This window comes from Pipistrellus kuhlii, unplaced genomic scaffold (genome assembly GCF_014108245.1).
Source record: "Pipistrellus kuhlii isolate mPipKuh1 unplaced genomic scaffold, mPipKuh1.p scaffold_m20_p_1, whole genome shotgun sequence".
Classification (NCBI taxonomy): Eukaryota; Metazoa; Chordata; class Mammalia; order Chiroptera; family Vespertilionidae; genus Pipistrellus; species Pipistrellus kuhlii.
In genome coordinates this window covers 106,334,468-106,348,620 of record NW_023425404.1, presented here as the reverse complement: position 1 = coordinate 106,348,620, position 14,153 = coordinate 106,334,468, and the positions used below count along the sequence as shown (strand labels likewise).

Sequence of the window (14,153 nt, the reverse complement as noted above, 5' to 3'; positions counted from 1 at the left end):
GTTAATCAGATTCTCCTTTAATCAGGACCACTATTCTGTGGGGTTAATGTTTTGATCTTCCATTTACTTAAGAATGGGCTACAGAGGAAACTGCCTAGGTAAATGGTGGGGCTGGTGTTCAGAATCCTGGTCACTGGCTCCAGATGTTTGCTATTTGCACTGCTCTTCTAGCTTCTCAAGAGAAAAACTGGAGCCCAGAGAGATTTATCTTCTGGTGGAAGAACTAGAATAGCAGTTTAAATGGAGCGATTGATCAACTTTGACAAGTTTGATAAACTGATTCCCCCTGCCAACCCAGCCCCCACAGTCAGCTGGGTTGACAGGTTATTTTATTGTCATCCAATAGCCAAAGATGGATGGGAAACAGGTGAGTGTGTTTATCTCCTCTGTGGCATCTGTAGAATGACCATGGATCATATTTAATCATTTGCTTGCCTGTTTATTCATTCAATATGTACCTTTCACCTTATAGGTAGCAACAACTAGGGTGGGCACTTGGGAAAGGATATGTATACAATGAAATTAATACCCTCTGGATACTGACAGTGAGGGTGATTTTTGGACCATTAGTGGTAAAATGTGTGAGGAAAGTGCTACAGCACAGGGTTGGAAATAAGCTGAGACCCACCAAGAAGGAGGCCACTAACACTTCCCAGGGAAACCAATGAGGCTATAAGCTTACTGAGGGCAGCAGCTTAATGTATTATTTTCCCCTAATCTCAGAACTGCAGTTGCACATCAAGACAGAAGCTCAATTTCTGTGTGTCAAACTGCTGAGGTTGAGGAAGTCAGGAATAAGAAAGGTTATCATTTGCATTTACATGATCAATCTAAGCATTTCAGTTGGTCTTCTACTCAGAACATTACCATTTTCCCCACGACCCCATCTGAAGATAAGACCACTTTTAAGAAAAGCATCAGGGCTCTAGCTGGTTTGGCTCACTGGATAGAACCTCGGCCCACAGACTGAAGGGTCCTGGATTTGATTCTAGTCAAGGACATGTACCTCAGTTGCAGGCTTGATTGCTGGCCCTGGTCAGGGCAAGTGTAGGAGGCAACCAATTGATGTGTCTCTCTCACATCAGTGTTTCTCTGTTTCTCCCCGTTCCTTTCACTCTCTCTAAAAAATCAGTTGGGGTGGGGGGAAAGTAGGAAATATTATAGGGTGAGAATTAACAAAAAAATAAAAATACAAGCATCAGGAAATGAAAAAGAAGAATTACTTCTTCCCTCTTAATTGGAGTTCAGTCACAGAAGCAGGGAACATGTAAGCACTGGTTATCTGCTTTATCTGAATTGGTTCCCTAGATATAGAACTGTACGTGTTCTATAAACCAATGTTACCAATGCCACTCCTTTTCTAATTACATAACACTGTTTTTGCTCCAGCCCACCCTGTGTTGGCACTCTGTCCTGTGTGTGTCAACAAAGTCCCTATTCACATCATTTTTCCCACAGATGCCCTCCTCTATCCCTTCTCCCACCCTTTTCCATAACACTCCCTTTACTATAACACTTAAAAATATCCCACTGTCAGGAATTTACCTTACAGATTTACTTCCAGAAGTTAAGATATTTACATGGGGGTAGTAGAGAAGCCTTGTCTATAAATGAGAAAATATGAAACAGCTGAACTACCATCCACTGAAGACTGTTAGTTGATCAGAACTATGGAAAGGAAATGTAGAACAAGGTGACAGTGATTGAAAATGCCATATTGATGCAAATTTTTGCATTACATTAGGTAGTCAGATGTTATAAAGTTAATTGTGTCCACTCAAAGTTCAACGACAGTACCTAACACTGGGTAGGCAGAAAAAACACGCTGAGCAGACAAATGAAATGGATGACTAAATGCAATCCCCACGGTGAAGTGTTCGGCTCCAGTATCTCAGAATATGACTATACTTGGAGATAAGACCACCAAATAGGTAAGTTAAAATGAAACTATTTGAATGTTGTCCTTGAAGAAGAGAAGATCAAGACACACAGAGAACATGCATAGAGAAACATCAGGGATTCAGGACCCAGGGGTGTGCACACGTGGAGAGGAGGCTATGGGAGGACATAGGAGGAGGTAGCCATCCACAAGCCAAGAAGCCATGAAACCGGCTGATAACTCAGTCCTGGACTTCCAGTTTCTAGAACTGTGAGAGAGAAAAAAGTATATTGTTAAAACCATAAAATAAAAACTGTTTTATTTTGCTATGACAGCCGGAGAAAACTAATGCATTAGGTTAGGCCTCACTAGGAAGATGCGATTTGCACGGATATTTGAAGGGGAATCTGGGGGAAGGATGTTTGAAGCAGAGAACACAGGCACAACGAGGAACCCCCCAAGTCAGGATCTGGCATTAACATTTGAGGAGCAGCAAGAAAGCCCGGCCTCCCAAAACTGGTTTGTCTCAGTGGATAGAGGGTCGGTCTGCGGACTGAAAGGTCCCAGGTTCAATTATGGTCAAGGGCATGTACCTTGGTTGCGGGCACATCTCCAGTAGGGGGTGTGCAAGAGGCAGCTGATAGATGATGTTTCTACTCTCTATCCTTCTCTCTTCCTCTCTGTAAAAAAAATCAAAAAAAAAAAAAATATATATATATATATATATATATATATATATATATATATATATATATATATGAAAGAAAAGAAAGAAAGAAAAAGAAAGCCAGGCCTCTGAGGGAGAGTTAGATTATGAGGGAAGTAAGGACATCCATAAGAGCAGAGGAAACAGGATAACAGGCAACATTCAAGCAGGGCTTAGAATCTTGTTATGAGGACCTTGGCTTTTGCTCTGGGTGAGACAGGGAGCCATTTCAGGAGGAAAATAATGGCAATGCAAATTGTTACAGCCATTTTGATTGATAGATAGATAGATGATAGAAAGTTAGATAGATACATAGATAGATAGATAGATGATAGAAAGAGACATTGATTTGTTGTTCCACTTATTTATGTATTTACTGATTGATTCTTGTATGTTCCCTGATGGGGGATTGAACCTGCCACCTTGATGTATCAGGACAATAATCAAGACAACTGAGCTACACAGCCAAGGCAGAACTCAGATTCTTAGAGACTAATGTGGCCAGGAGCCAGTGTGCAGCCCAGGATGTATGCTTTTAGGGATGGGGTGCAGTTCAACTTATCAGTTTGTGTGCATGTGAAAAATTGGTTTCTCCTGCCAGACAATAGATAAGTGATGCCAGAAATGAAGACAACTTCTAGAATTATGAGGTAAGTGAAAGAGACTAAAAAAGTTCTTAGCCAGAAAATAGACCTTTTGGATATTGTAAGAAATGTTAAATTCATTGGTGATTAGAATTTATGAAATAAACAAGATGGCCATATGTTCCTTATGAGAATTAGTAAAAGCAAAACTTGTGAAAAAGATTCAATAAGTGTTTCAGCCAGGGCAGGAACTGCTCATCAAGTGAGAGTTGGAACATTTACAAATAATTTTGCAATGATATGAAACTACATGGTAAGGGAAAATGATATATTATTATGGCTTTTCTGGAATTTTCAAGGGTTTCAGGGATTCTCCTTCATGATAAAATATCTATTGTCATTTAATAAGCTCATAAAGATTTGGTATCTTCCCAAACAAGACATGAAGATCAGCCTATAAAAATAATTAATTGGATAGGATATTAACATTGTCAGAATTTAATAGGACATCCTGTCCTATTGTTGAAGTACTCATTTCTCTCTTCTTTTTTCAGAAATCTTCTTCATATTTCATTTTCATCACTGTGTACTTTTGATCCTTTCCCCTCAAGTCTCCTGCCAGGAATTTTCTGATGGAAATGTTTTATCGTTAACAAATGCCTTACTGTTTAATGTTCTCTCTGAAAGTTCAGAAAGTGACATAGACAATGTCTAATTATTAGCTTGTGCATTATGACCAGTGTCAACATTGTTCCAGCTTACATAATTTTATGGACAGAATGTGTTTTAATTAAATACCATCAGACTAATTTACTTTGGATCAATGGGCAAGCTATTGATAATAACAATTATAAGATGATTGTGTAGGCAAAGCCTATTATAGAGACAAATCTGTTTCATCTAAGCAATTAAAATGTAGCAGCATACTATCTGATATATTAACTGGAATGTTTCATTCTTGGCATCCCCTTGCACCTCTTGCCTTTCCCTGGTTCAGTCAGTGCTGTGCCCCTGGTTAATAAGTTAAAACATTGCCCTGCCACATTTGGATGAGTTGATCTAAACTCAGAGAATAAGAGTACAGTCCTTAACTTTGGCATTTTAAAAGCATAGTCTTTCGAATTGGAAAAAGATAAACTCAGGCATTTTTTCTTAATCCTGGAAATAATTCAGATGGTCTGGACTGAGGGATGGAAAAGGATAGTTAGAATGGAAGCAAGAGAGCAAAGGTCTATGTCTTTGAGAGGGGGCCACTATTCTAAACCTATGCCAGACTGGACAGCCTTCGAAGGGTATGGAATGGGTGAAAGAACATTAGAGAGTTTTAGGGAAATGGAAAGTGGAGAGACATTTTGCTCTGGGCTTCTTGGGTAGAAACCAAGAAAGCAGCAAGATGCAGGTTAACTGCCCCATGGGGATTGCATTTAGTCATCCATTTCCTCATTTGTTTGCTTAGCATGTTTTTTTTTTTTTTTTTTTTTTTTTTTTTTTTTCTGCCTAGCTAGTGTTAGGCACTGTGGTTGACACCGGGAATACCAATGTGTAGAAACATTGGCCTAGGAGCAAAAGCAATTGTTCAACAAACCTCTTTGCTCAGCTGATGATACTTCCATCCCTCTAGTGTTCAGGGCAAAAACTTGGCATCCTCTTCAACTCCACTTTCTCTTATGCTCTGTATCCAATCCAAAAAGAGAGTCAAAATATATCCAGAGTCCCAATACTTCTCTCCACATCCACTGCTGCTAAAATACCTTCAGTGGGGAGCTCCTTGCCCCAATCTTTCTCCTAAGAGTTTGTTCTCAACACAACAACTGGAGCAATCCCTCTATAATCTCAGTCAGGTTATATCACCACTTCGGTCAAAACTCTCCATGAATTCCCCATTTCACTCATAGTGAAAGCCCAAACTAAACCACCCCTCCCCATTGCCTTTTTGAAGGCATTAAAAAAAAAATAAGAAAATATATATATATTTATGACAATATTACGGATGTCTTCCATTTCCCACTCCCCTTGTCCTCACCACCTAGCCCTCATCCCAATTGAGACCTTCCACACACTTAAAATTAAAAAAGAAATTTGTTTATTGAGGAGAGAGAGACAGAGACAGAGAAGGAGAGATATGAGAGAGACACATCAATCGGCTGCCTTCTGCATGCACCCTACCAGGGATTGAGCCCACAACCTGGACATTTGCCCTGACTGTGAATTGAGCTGGTAATCTTTTGGTTCCTGGGATGATGCTCAGCCAACAGAGTCACACTGGCTAATATTATTCCCCACACTATTTTTTTAATTTTTATTTTTAAATGGAATTTATTGGCTTGACCTTGGTTAATAAAATCACATCAGTTTCAGGTATATATTTCTATAATACATCAACTATATATTGTATTGTGTGTTTACCAATCCAAGTAAAGTTTCCTTCCATCACTATTTATCTGCCCTATGCCTTCTACCTCTCTGACCCCTACTTCCCCTCTGGTAATCACCATACTGTTGTTTGAGTCTATGAGTTATTGTTTTTCTTAATTTCTTTACCTTTCTCACCCATACCCACAACAGCCCTCCCCTCTGACAGCTGTCAGTCTGTTCTCGATGAGTCTGTTTCCTTTTTTTTTTTAGTTTATTTTGTTAATTAGATTCCACATATAAGTGAAATCATATGATACCTGTCTTTCTTTGACTGACTTATTTTACGTACCATAATGTTCTTTAGGTCTATTCCTGCTGTTGCAAAGGGTAAGATTTTCTTCCGTTTTATGGCTGAAAAAATATATGCACCCCTGTGTTCATTTCAGTGTTATTTAGAATAACCAAGATTTAGCCATCTCTTGCTTTTTTTCAACCTGGCTCACTCTACTCAGCCTCAGTGGATTTCTTCTCTTTCTTAAACAGAATCACTCCTGTCCTCAGTCATTTGCACATGTTGTTCCCTATGCCTGGAATGTCCTTCTTTCAGCTACCTACTTGACACAGTTTCTCACCTCTCTCAAGTCTTTGCTCAAATATTATCTTCTCAATGAGCTCTGTTAGATAAGCCTATTCAAAATTTCAAACCAACCCTTCCAGCCTGCACTCTTCATTCTCTTCAACCTACTCTACTTTACCTCTTAGCACTTATTAAATGCTAACATACTATTTAATAAAACTGATTTTATGCTTGATTTTTATCATTTATTTCCTCATTTCAGAATGCATGCTTCAAGAAGCAGAGATTTTTGTCAGTTTTATTCACTGAAGTTTCCTAAGAGTCTTGAACAAAGCCTAAAACATAATACCCCAATTTCCCAAAAAATAAGACAGTGTCTTATATTAATTTTTGCTCCCAAAGATGCTCTAGGTCTTATTTTCAGGGGATGGATTATTTTTCCATGAAGAAGAATATGGTACACATTTATTATTAAATGAAAATAAAGGAAATTTATTACCTGTATAGGGTATGATAGTACGGAAGTTGTCAACACAAACCAGACAACCTGTGAATCCTACAGTATCAAGAATTTACTCATTTATTCAATGACAATCATGTCATCATCTTCTGGAACATCATCATAATAATCCAATTCCTGAATTTCCTGGTGAATTTCTTGTGACTCCATTTCTTTCAGAATCAGTGGACCAAATCTCTCATGTTTAGCAATAGCATTCTGAGACAGAGCTTAGGGAGGGCCTTATTTTCGGGGGATGCCTTATATTTCACTCAGAAGAAAACCTGTAAGTAGGTCTTATTTTCGGAGGATGTCTTATTTTCAGGGAAACATGGTAGGTATGCAGAAGATATTTGTGGTTGAAATTGTTGAATTAATTGCTTCATAATATAGTGTAGAAAATAATTCAATGATTTCTCAAACACTTAAAAGTAGCACAATTGTAGTGGAAGGTGTTAGTCCAGGGGTTCCCTGACCAGATTAGGCAAGAAGGTGGACTCTCAGAAACAGCTGGAGGAAAAGTTCAACCTGAGAGATTGCAATATTAGAACAAGGGGTATTACAACAGCAAACACTGCGGATGGGCTTTTGGGCCTGAGAATAAGGGTCACTGGGGTAAAAATGTAGAGCAGGGAGGACAGTTGGCCACCAGCAATCAGAGAACTCCTACCATGCAGTAGCACAGTAAGATTCCAGTTATTTAAATACAACTTTGGATAAAAGGCAGATTAATTTTTCTTTCCAGGCAGAATATGTGTTTAAAATAAAAGTGATCCAACATATATCAAAACAACTTGTCCAACTTCTGTAATTCCTCGGTAGACTTGACCCAGTCAATTACATCATAGCAAACATATGAAGTGTAGTACTAAAAAAATGAATGAATAAAGCAGAGATAAAAAATGTCTGCCTTATTCCATTTTCCTTTGTGAAAAAGTCAGTTTTTCATGTCATGCACTGTTGTCTTCTTATTCAGATTTTCAGATTGTGACATAATTTCTCAGAAGCCTGAGGAGCTATATTAGATATTTATCCTAATATCCTGCCATTGTCTGTTTCAACAGACATAGTAGCATTTTTACCTTACAGACAATTAAATGTAAAGTTTGCTTCCATTTATGTTTTTCAAAAACCTTACTAAATACCTACCATATGTGAGATTTTTCTCTACAAATGAAACACAGTCTGAATTGCCAGCAGCCTCATGGATTTCTTCATCTGTGTTCCACTGGGACATCAAGAATAACATGTCCAAAATAGAACTTAACCTCAACCTCTCAATCTACTTCTTCATTCCATAATTTGGCTAAAGTCATCATCCCTCTTGTCATCCAAGCTGGAAACTCTGGCATCCTTCCAGAACAGTGCTATTCATAGTGTGGTCTCCACATGAGTGCTGGACCAGTCACCACTGTAGCAAGATGAGGACAGAAATTGAAAGTAAACATCAGAAACTTTTATCAGGTTAGCATTTTTGAAACATCCTGGCACATCGCCATTTTCTTTAATTTCACAAAAGTAAATAATGATCCACAATGGTTAAAAATTCTTAAATTTGACTTCATCAAGATAGTTTGGTCCTCAACTGCTTCTTGCCTCACCATTTATCAATGCTGACATGAATTCTGAAATATCTCCCAGATATAGCTTAATTTTAATCTCTTCTTTCCTTAAATTTAGGCTCTCATTTCTTACCTGGCCTATGATTGCTTTCCTTCTCCTTAAGCCTCTCCACTCCTTCTCCCACCATATATTACCACATTGCCTCTAGAGCAATATTTGAAGATGTAAATAGATCATATGCCTCCCTCTTTAAAATCTGGCATTGTTCTCTGCTAGCCACAGAATGAAGTACATGTTTCTTTGCATGTTTTTAAGGTTCTCCACAACCTGGCCTTTTTCCATTTTTCAATTTAATTGTTCACTCTCTGCTCTGTATTCTATACACAATCCAAATCAATTTTATTTGGGTTACTAAACACACTTTACTTGTTGAGACCTCTGCAACTTTAATCATTTCACATTGTGTAACTACTAGAAACCCAGCGCATGGATTCATGCACATTGCAAGTAAATTAATTAGAAGGTGGCCGTAAGGTTAGGACTGGACAAGATGGACCAGACACACCCTGGAACCAATATCCCACTAAGGGCATCGGTGGAGTGAGTGGGGTCCCTCTGGAAGGTGGGATCCCTCGGCCTAGCCTATGGGGATCAGGCTGAAACTGGCAGTCCAAGAGTCCAACATCGCCCTAGAGGTCCCAGAGTGCGAGAGGGCACTCTGCAAAGTTGCTGTTGCTTGGCAGCTCCCTTGAGCATCTGCCCCCTGATGGTCAGTGCACATAATAGCTACTAGCTGGTCACTTATGCTTTTATATATAGATAGATAACTGTCAGCATTTGCTCCTTGAAAAAATCCTTCTTTTCTATAATACTCCACTCTACAGGAGCAAATTGAGATTGGGATAATATCAGCAGGGCAAAGCTCATTGGCATATCTGTGTCAGAAATGAGTATAGAGGGTAAGCACATCAGAGTGGGATAAGAGACAGTCTAAAGCTTGGGGTGAGGGATAAGCCTGCATGGATCTGGGAAACAAGAAGCAAATCCTGTCTAAAGAAGAATAAATTTTGGTATTATTGAGGAGAAAATTTCTGAGTCAAAAGAGATGCCATGTTACTCACCAGAAATAAATCTAGGGTACTAAACAGGATCCAGACAAAGATGCTAGCTGATCTCAAACAAAAGCACTCCACCTACACAGGTCTGCCAGATGCTTTGTTGATACTCTTGTTGGTTTTGACTTCCATATGTCTATGTGCTGAGGTTCTCATTCTGGGATGCTTTATGTCAAAGACTCAAATATGGTCTGTTCAGTCACATTCTCTTACCCTCTTAGTGTGTATGCTTATACAATTATTAGCTGTTAATTCACTGTATTGTAGTTATTTATTGCAATATTCCCCCACTCTGCTAGACTATGAGGATCTGGAGTACAAGAGTGTACCTTATTATCTTCATATCCTTAGTGCCTAGCACAATCCATTGGCATAAAATCATCATTTGAAAAATGTTTGTGAAATGAATTAAGTGAATATACATGTGCTTATTTAGAACATTCAGGAGTAAAATTAGAGCATCATGTTTGGTTGTCCTTTAGCTGGCTGCATAATTCATTGGAAAATCTTGGGCAATGTCACACCAGGGCAGTGATCTTTTAACCTCAAGTTTCCAATTAACACTTCATAGAGAAATTTAACCTACAATTATACACAATACCATATTAACCTGTTTTGGGAAAATAAACCTAGGACTAGATTCATAGGAGGAATTAAATTGTCCTGCTTATAAATTAATCTAGTTCAGAGGGCAGCAATCTTTTCCTGAAGTAAGTAGATATATTAGGGTTTGTGGGCCATACAGTCTCTGGTTCAGCTACCCAATTCTGCATTTGTAGTGTGATAGAAACCACAGACAATTCATAAATGAATGAGTTTGGTAGCGTTCCAATAAAACTTTATTTACATGAATAGGCAGTGGGCTTGAGTTGGTCTGTGGGCTGTAATTTTTCCACTCCTTATCTAGTCAATACTTTGAATACTTTATTTTCAGAAGGCATCGGATGAGGGCAAGAGAACAGACAGATAGCTCAACTAACTTGAGTTAGTTACTTGAGATTAGTTATCTCATTTATTCCTTATAGAAGTCTGCAAAATATATATTATCTCATTTTATGGATGAGAAAAGTAAATTGTTCAAATTATTTAAGTGGCTTTTTAAGACCACATAACTAGTAAGTTATGAACTCTTGATTTCAACCAGATCGAGGTAACTATGAAACACACTTTCTTTACTAAATGCACGTTCTCCACTTCACTCTAAATTGATCCTTTGTTGTAAGAGATGTAAACTGTGACAAGTTTCAAGTTGTCTTTTTATCCATCAGAAGAGGAATGACTCTACTGTGGTAATAACCCTAGTTATCTCAAGTACATGAAGTACCAATGTAGGCTTATGAAATACAGCACTTCAGTGAAAGGAGTTTAGGTCTTAGGTATTGTGGGTATTTTTTATTTTTTATTCTGAGAAGATTTAGTTATTTTTCAGAGGAAGTATTCCGCTCACTCATTCCATGTGTTCATCTCTGGTCAGCAGGGCCTTGTTTCATATTGTCCTTTCGCAGACTCAGAATGAGAAAGACCATGACCTAAGAAATCTCACTGATACCTATGGCAGGGGGATGGGAATAAAGCAGATCATGCATATATTTTATAGGCTTCTGCCCAGAATTGATACATAATAGTTCTATTCATTCTTCATTGGCTAAAGTAAACTAGATGGTTTTATCTGCTTTCAAGGGTTCATGTAGCCTGCCATGTACCCAGAATGAAGAGAGCTATAAATACAACTAAATAGCACTAATGAAAACTAAGACTTTGGTAGGAAAATTAATGTTTTTGCTAAGCAGATTATATGTCAAAAGTTTTTGTATCTGGAATTTTGCCAATATGTATGTGGGAGAAAATGAAGGCCCATAAATACCTTCAGAACATCTTAATGTTAATATCACTTTATGTATTAATTACCAAAACATTCATTTCTGGCTCACTTATTCCATCATATATTTGGTTACTGAGCACCTTCTCCAAACATTTGGCACTGGGAAACAGAGGCATTCTACAAATTATTGAATATTATTTAATACCTTGTAAAATTATCAAATTAAGATTTAAAGATAATTTAGAATGCTTAGAAGTAACTGTATGACAATAAATACTGTTGATTCTTTTATATGGAAAGACTGCATATAAATAATATTGCCAATTTGTAAACTAATGGTATTTAGGAAATTAAATATGGATAAAGCTGTCTCTTTGCATGTATTCTGTACAAAGCCAAATCATGTCCTCATTGACCCTTGTACAATTTTCACCACCAGAACTGGGTCCTTTGATACTATGTGTAAATCTATCTGACACTATATTACTTTAGAAGTGAAATCAGCTCTGAAAGAGGGTTTGAATTTGACCCACTGAGCAAATTCTAGCCAGGAAGGTCAATGTTACTACCTGTGTCAAAGCCCAGGATTCCTTTGAAGTATCTTGTCAATCTCCAGAGAAAAAAGAGACCACAAAGGCCATAGAAGATGAGAAGAGGTACACATCACATCTATAATATGAAAATATTGGCACAGAAACATGTCATGACTGGTAACTAAGTCCTTTGGGATTGGTGGTAGCTATATGACCCCAAAGTAGGTAGATACTCAGACTTTAAGGATATTGTAGGGTGTCCTTCCCTGGATTTCAGATAGCAGAAGAGAATCTCACCTTCAGGTATTCTTTGAACTAGGCTAGTCCAACTTAGACTTAAAATTCAATCACTCAATACATGTACAGCCCTTGTGTGATGTGCTGTGATGTGGGAGTCACAAAGAAGAGTAATGCATTGTCCCTGAGGCTTACAAGGATAAGGAGAGAAAAGATGTGAGCATGACTAGATAACAAGCAACATGGGAAATTCTATCTAATATAAGGATAATACGCACATTAATTGTCACTTCACAAAAAATGGCCATACCCATAGTCACAAGATGGTGGCACCCAGTCCTCTCAGCTCCACCATAGTCCCCCAGTCCCGGGAGAGGGGGGAGGGGGGACAGGAAAGTGGGGAGGGCACTGAGAGCAGACAACATGAGCGACCTGGTGGAATGCTTGCTTCGTCGCCCCAGCAATGAAGCAAGGTTTCTGTGCCTGGCCGCGGATGGGCCTCTGGGCTGTGGAGAGCCTCTGGGCAGTGGGTGTGGAGTAGCCAGGCCCGGCAGGGAGCTACTGGCACACGGATTTGTGTGCAGGGCTACTAGTACTTAATAAATGTCTGTTGAGACCAAAAGATCTTGTTTTTCTATCTCTTATTTTGTTCTATTTATTGAAATACCATATATCACTTTAAGCCCATCCTCTAATTAGCCTTCTAGGATCCTGCTGAAAAGTGATCTTTCCCTATTTTGTAGCTTCATGGCACTATTTGCTACTCTAATAGAATTAAGATATTTATTTGTGTGTGTGTATGTATATATATATCTTAATTACCTTACTCAATGGCAACACTTCTGGAATATAGCAAGTAATTTTAGTCATCTTACTTCTTCCTGATGTCTATTTTATGCTTTATCTCTAGTTGGAATCTAATAAGAATTTATCAAATGAAAAAGTGAATACAACAATTCTTGCAAAATGAATAAATGAGAGTTGTAATAAGAACTTAAGAGTATAAAGTGATCACTTCTTCTTGGAATGATGAGAGAACGTTTTATGGAAAAAGTATTTGCTTGCCTTTTGAGATTATTATAAAAGTAGACTTCTTGCTAATATATCAAATTCATGGCATGGAAAAGAACAAGATTTATACATTTCTGAAGAGACATCTATAGGTATTATTATGTTACCTCTCCCTACCCTCTCATCACCCCCGCCACACACACACACACACACACACACACACAAAGAGAATTTCTAACTTGTAGGATTTAGTACAGTACCTGGCACTAAAGATAGTCAATAAAGTTGAATAAATTATTAAAATGCTTTAATGAAAAAAATAATTCAAATATATGCTGTTAGTCAACAATTCATAAATTTAACAAAACTAAGATTTATTAAGACCTCTGTATAGAAAATTTCACATATACTTTCTAATTTAAATCTCTTGCAACAATGCTATGTGGCTGATATTTATTCCCAACATGTTTATAGATAAAATTTTCAGCTCAATGAAATCAAGCAACTTACCCAGGTCACCCAGTAAGTAAAAGAGTAGTGCTTCAAATCCAAGTCTCAGGATCTTTCTATTAGAAGATGTAGATAAAGCAGATGACTTATTCCCTGTACCTCTCTCTTTGGCTAATTGGTTCATACTGTGAAACATCATTGTTCTTATTTTTAACCTTGTCTGCCATGAAATAAAAATTTCTTAGGCATAACTGAAGAAGCTATCATGGACCTTCTTTTGCAGGCACGGGAGTCTCCCACCTCATCCTAAACCCACTGGTTTTAGAGAAGTATTCATGCAATCTTTTCATCTTTCTCCCTGCTTTATTTCAAACTTGTTTCATTTTTACATTAACACACCCTCTGGTATTATATATATATAAATGAAATAAACTAAATTCAGTGCTTCTTGGGCATCCTGATTGGCCAGACCAGATGGAATGATTTCTGAACTAGAAATGAAAATCAAAACACAAGTTCTTTTTAAAGAGGTGGAAGTTTAGAAACAACTGTTCATGTCAGACTTAGCTTTTATCCTCAGCAAATTTGGGTTTGTTTTCAAGCCATGTTTGATGATGGAATATTGGAATCTTCACCTTTGAGCTATATGTATGTGTCACACACCTAGATTGCCCTTGGCAAGGAGGGGAGCACAGCTAGAGCTAAGCTGGAGTTTTGCAGGGCAATGTGGCTGTTATTATTATAGTCACATTGGAAGTGACGGTTGGTTTTGCTCCTAATTTTTAGGAGCCTGTAAAACAGAAACCAAGTGATGAAAAGTCC

The 14,153-nt window shown here is 37.9% G+C and overlaps 1 long non-coding RNA gene across 1 annotated transcript; it reads right to left on the bottom strand.

Moving 5' to 3' along the window:
• Positions 1-6,932: 6,932 nt before the first annotated feature.
• LOC123651961 lies at positions 6,933-13,745 on the bottom strand. Its single transcript, XR_006740977.1, has 4 exons — positions 13,392-13,745; positions 11,931-12,060; positions 10,726-10,827; positions 6,933-8,011 (listed from the first exon to the last, which is right to left on the bottom strand). It is a non-coding gene; the product is annotated as an uncharacterized LOC123651961 (long non-coding RNA).
• Positions 13,746-14,153: the final 408 nt, after the last annotated feature.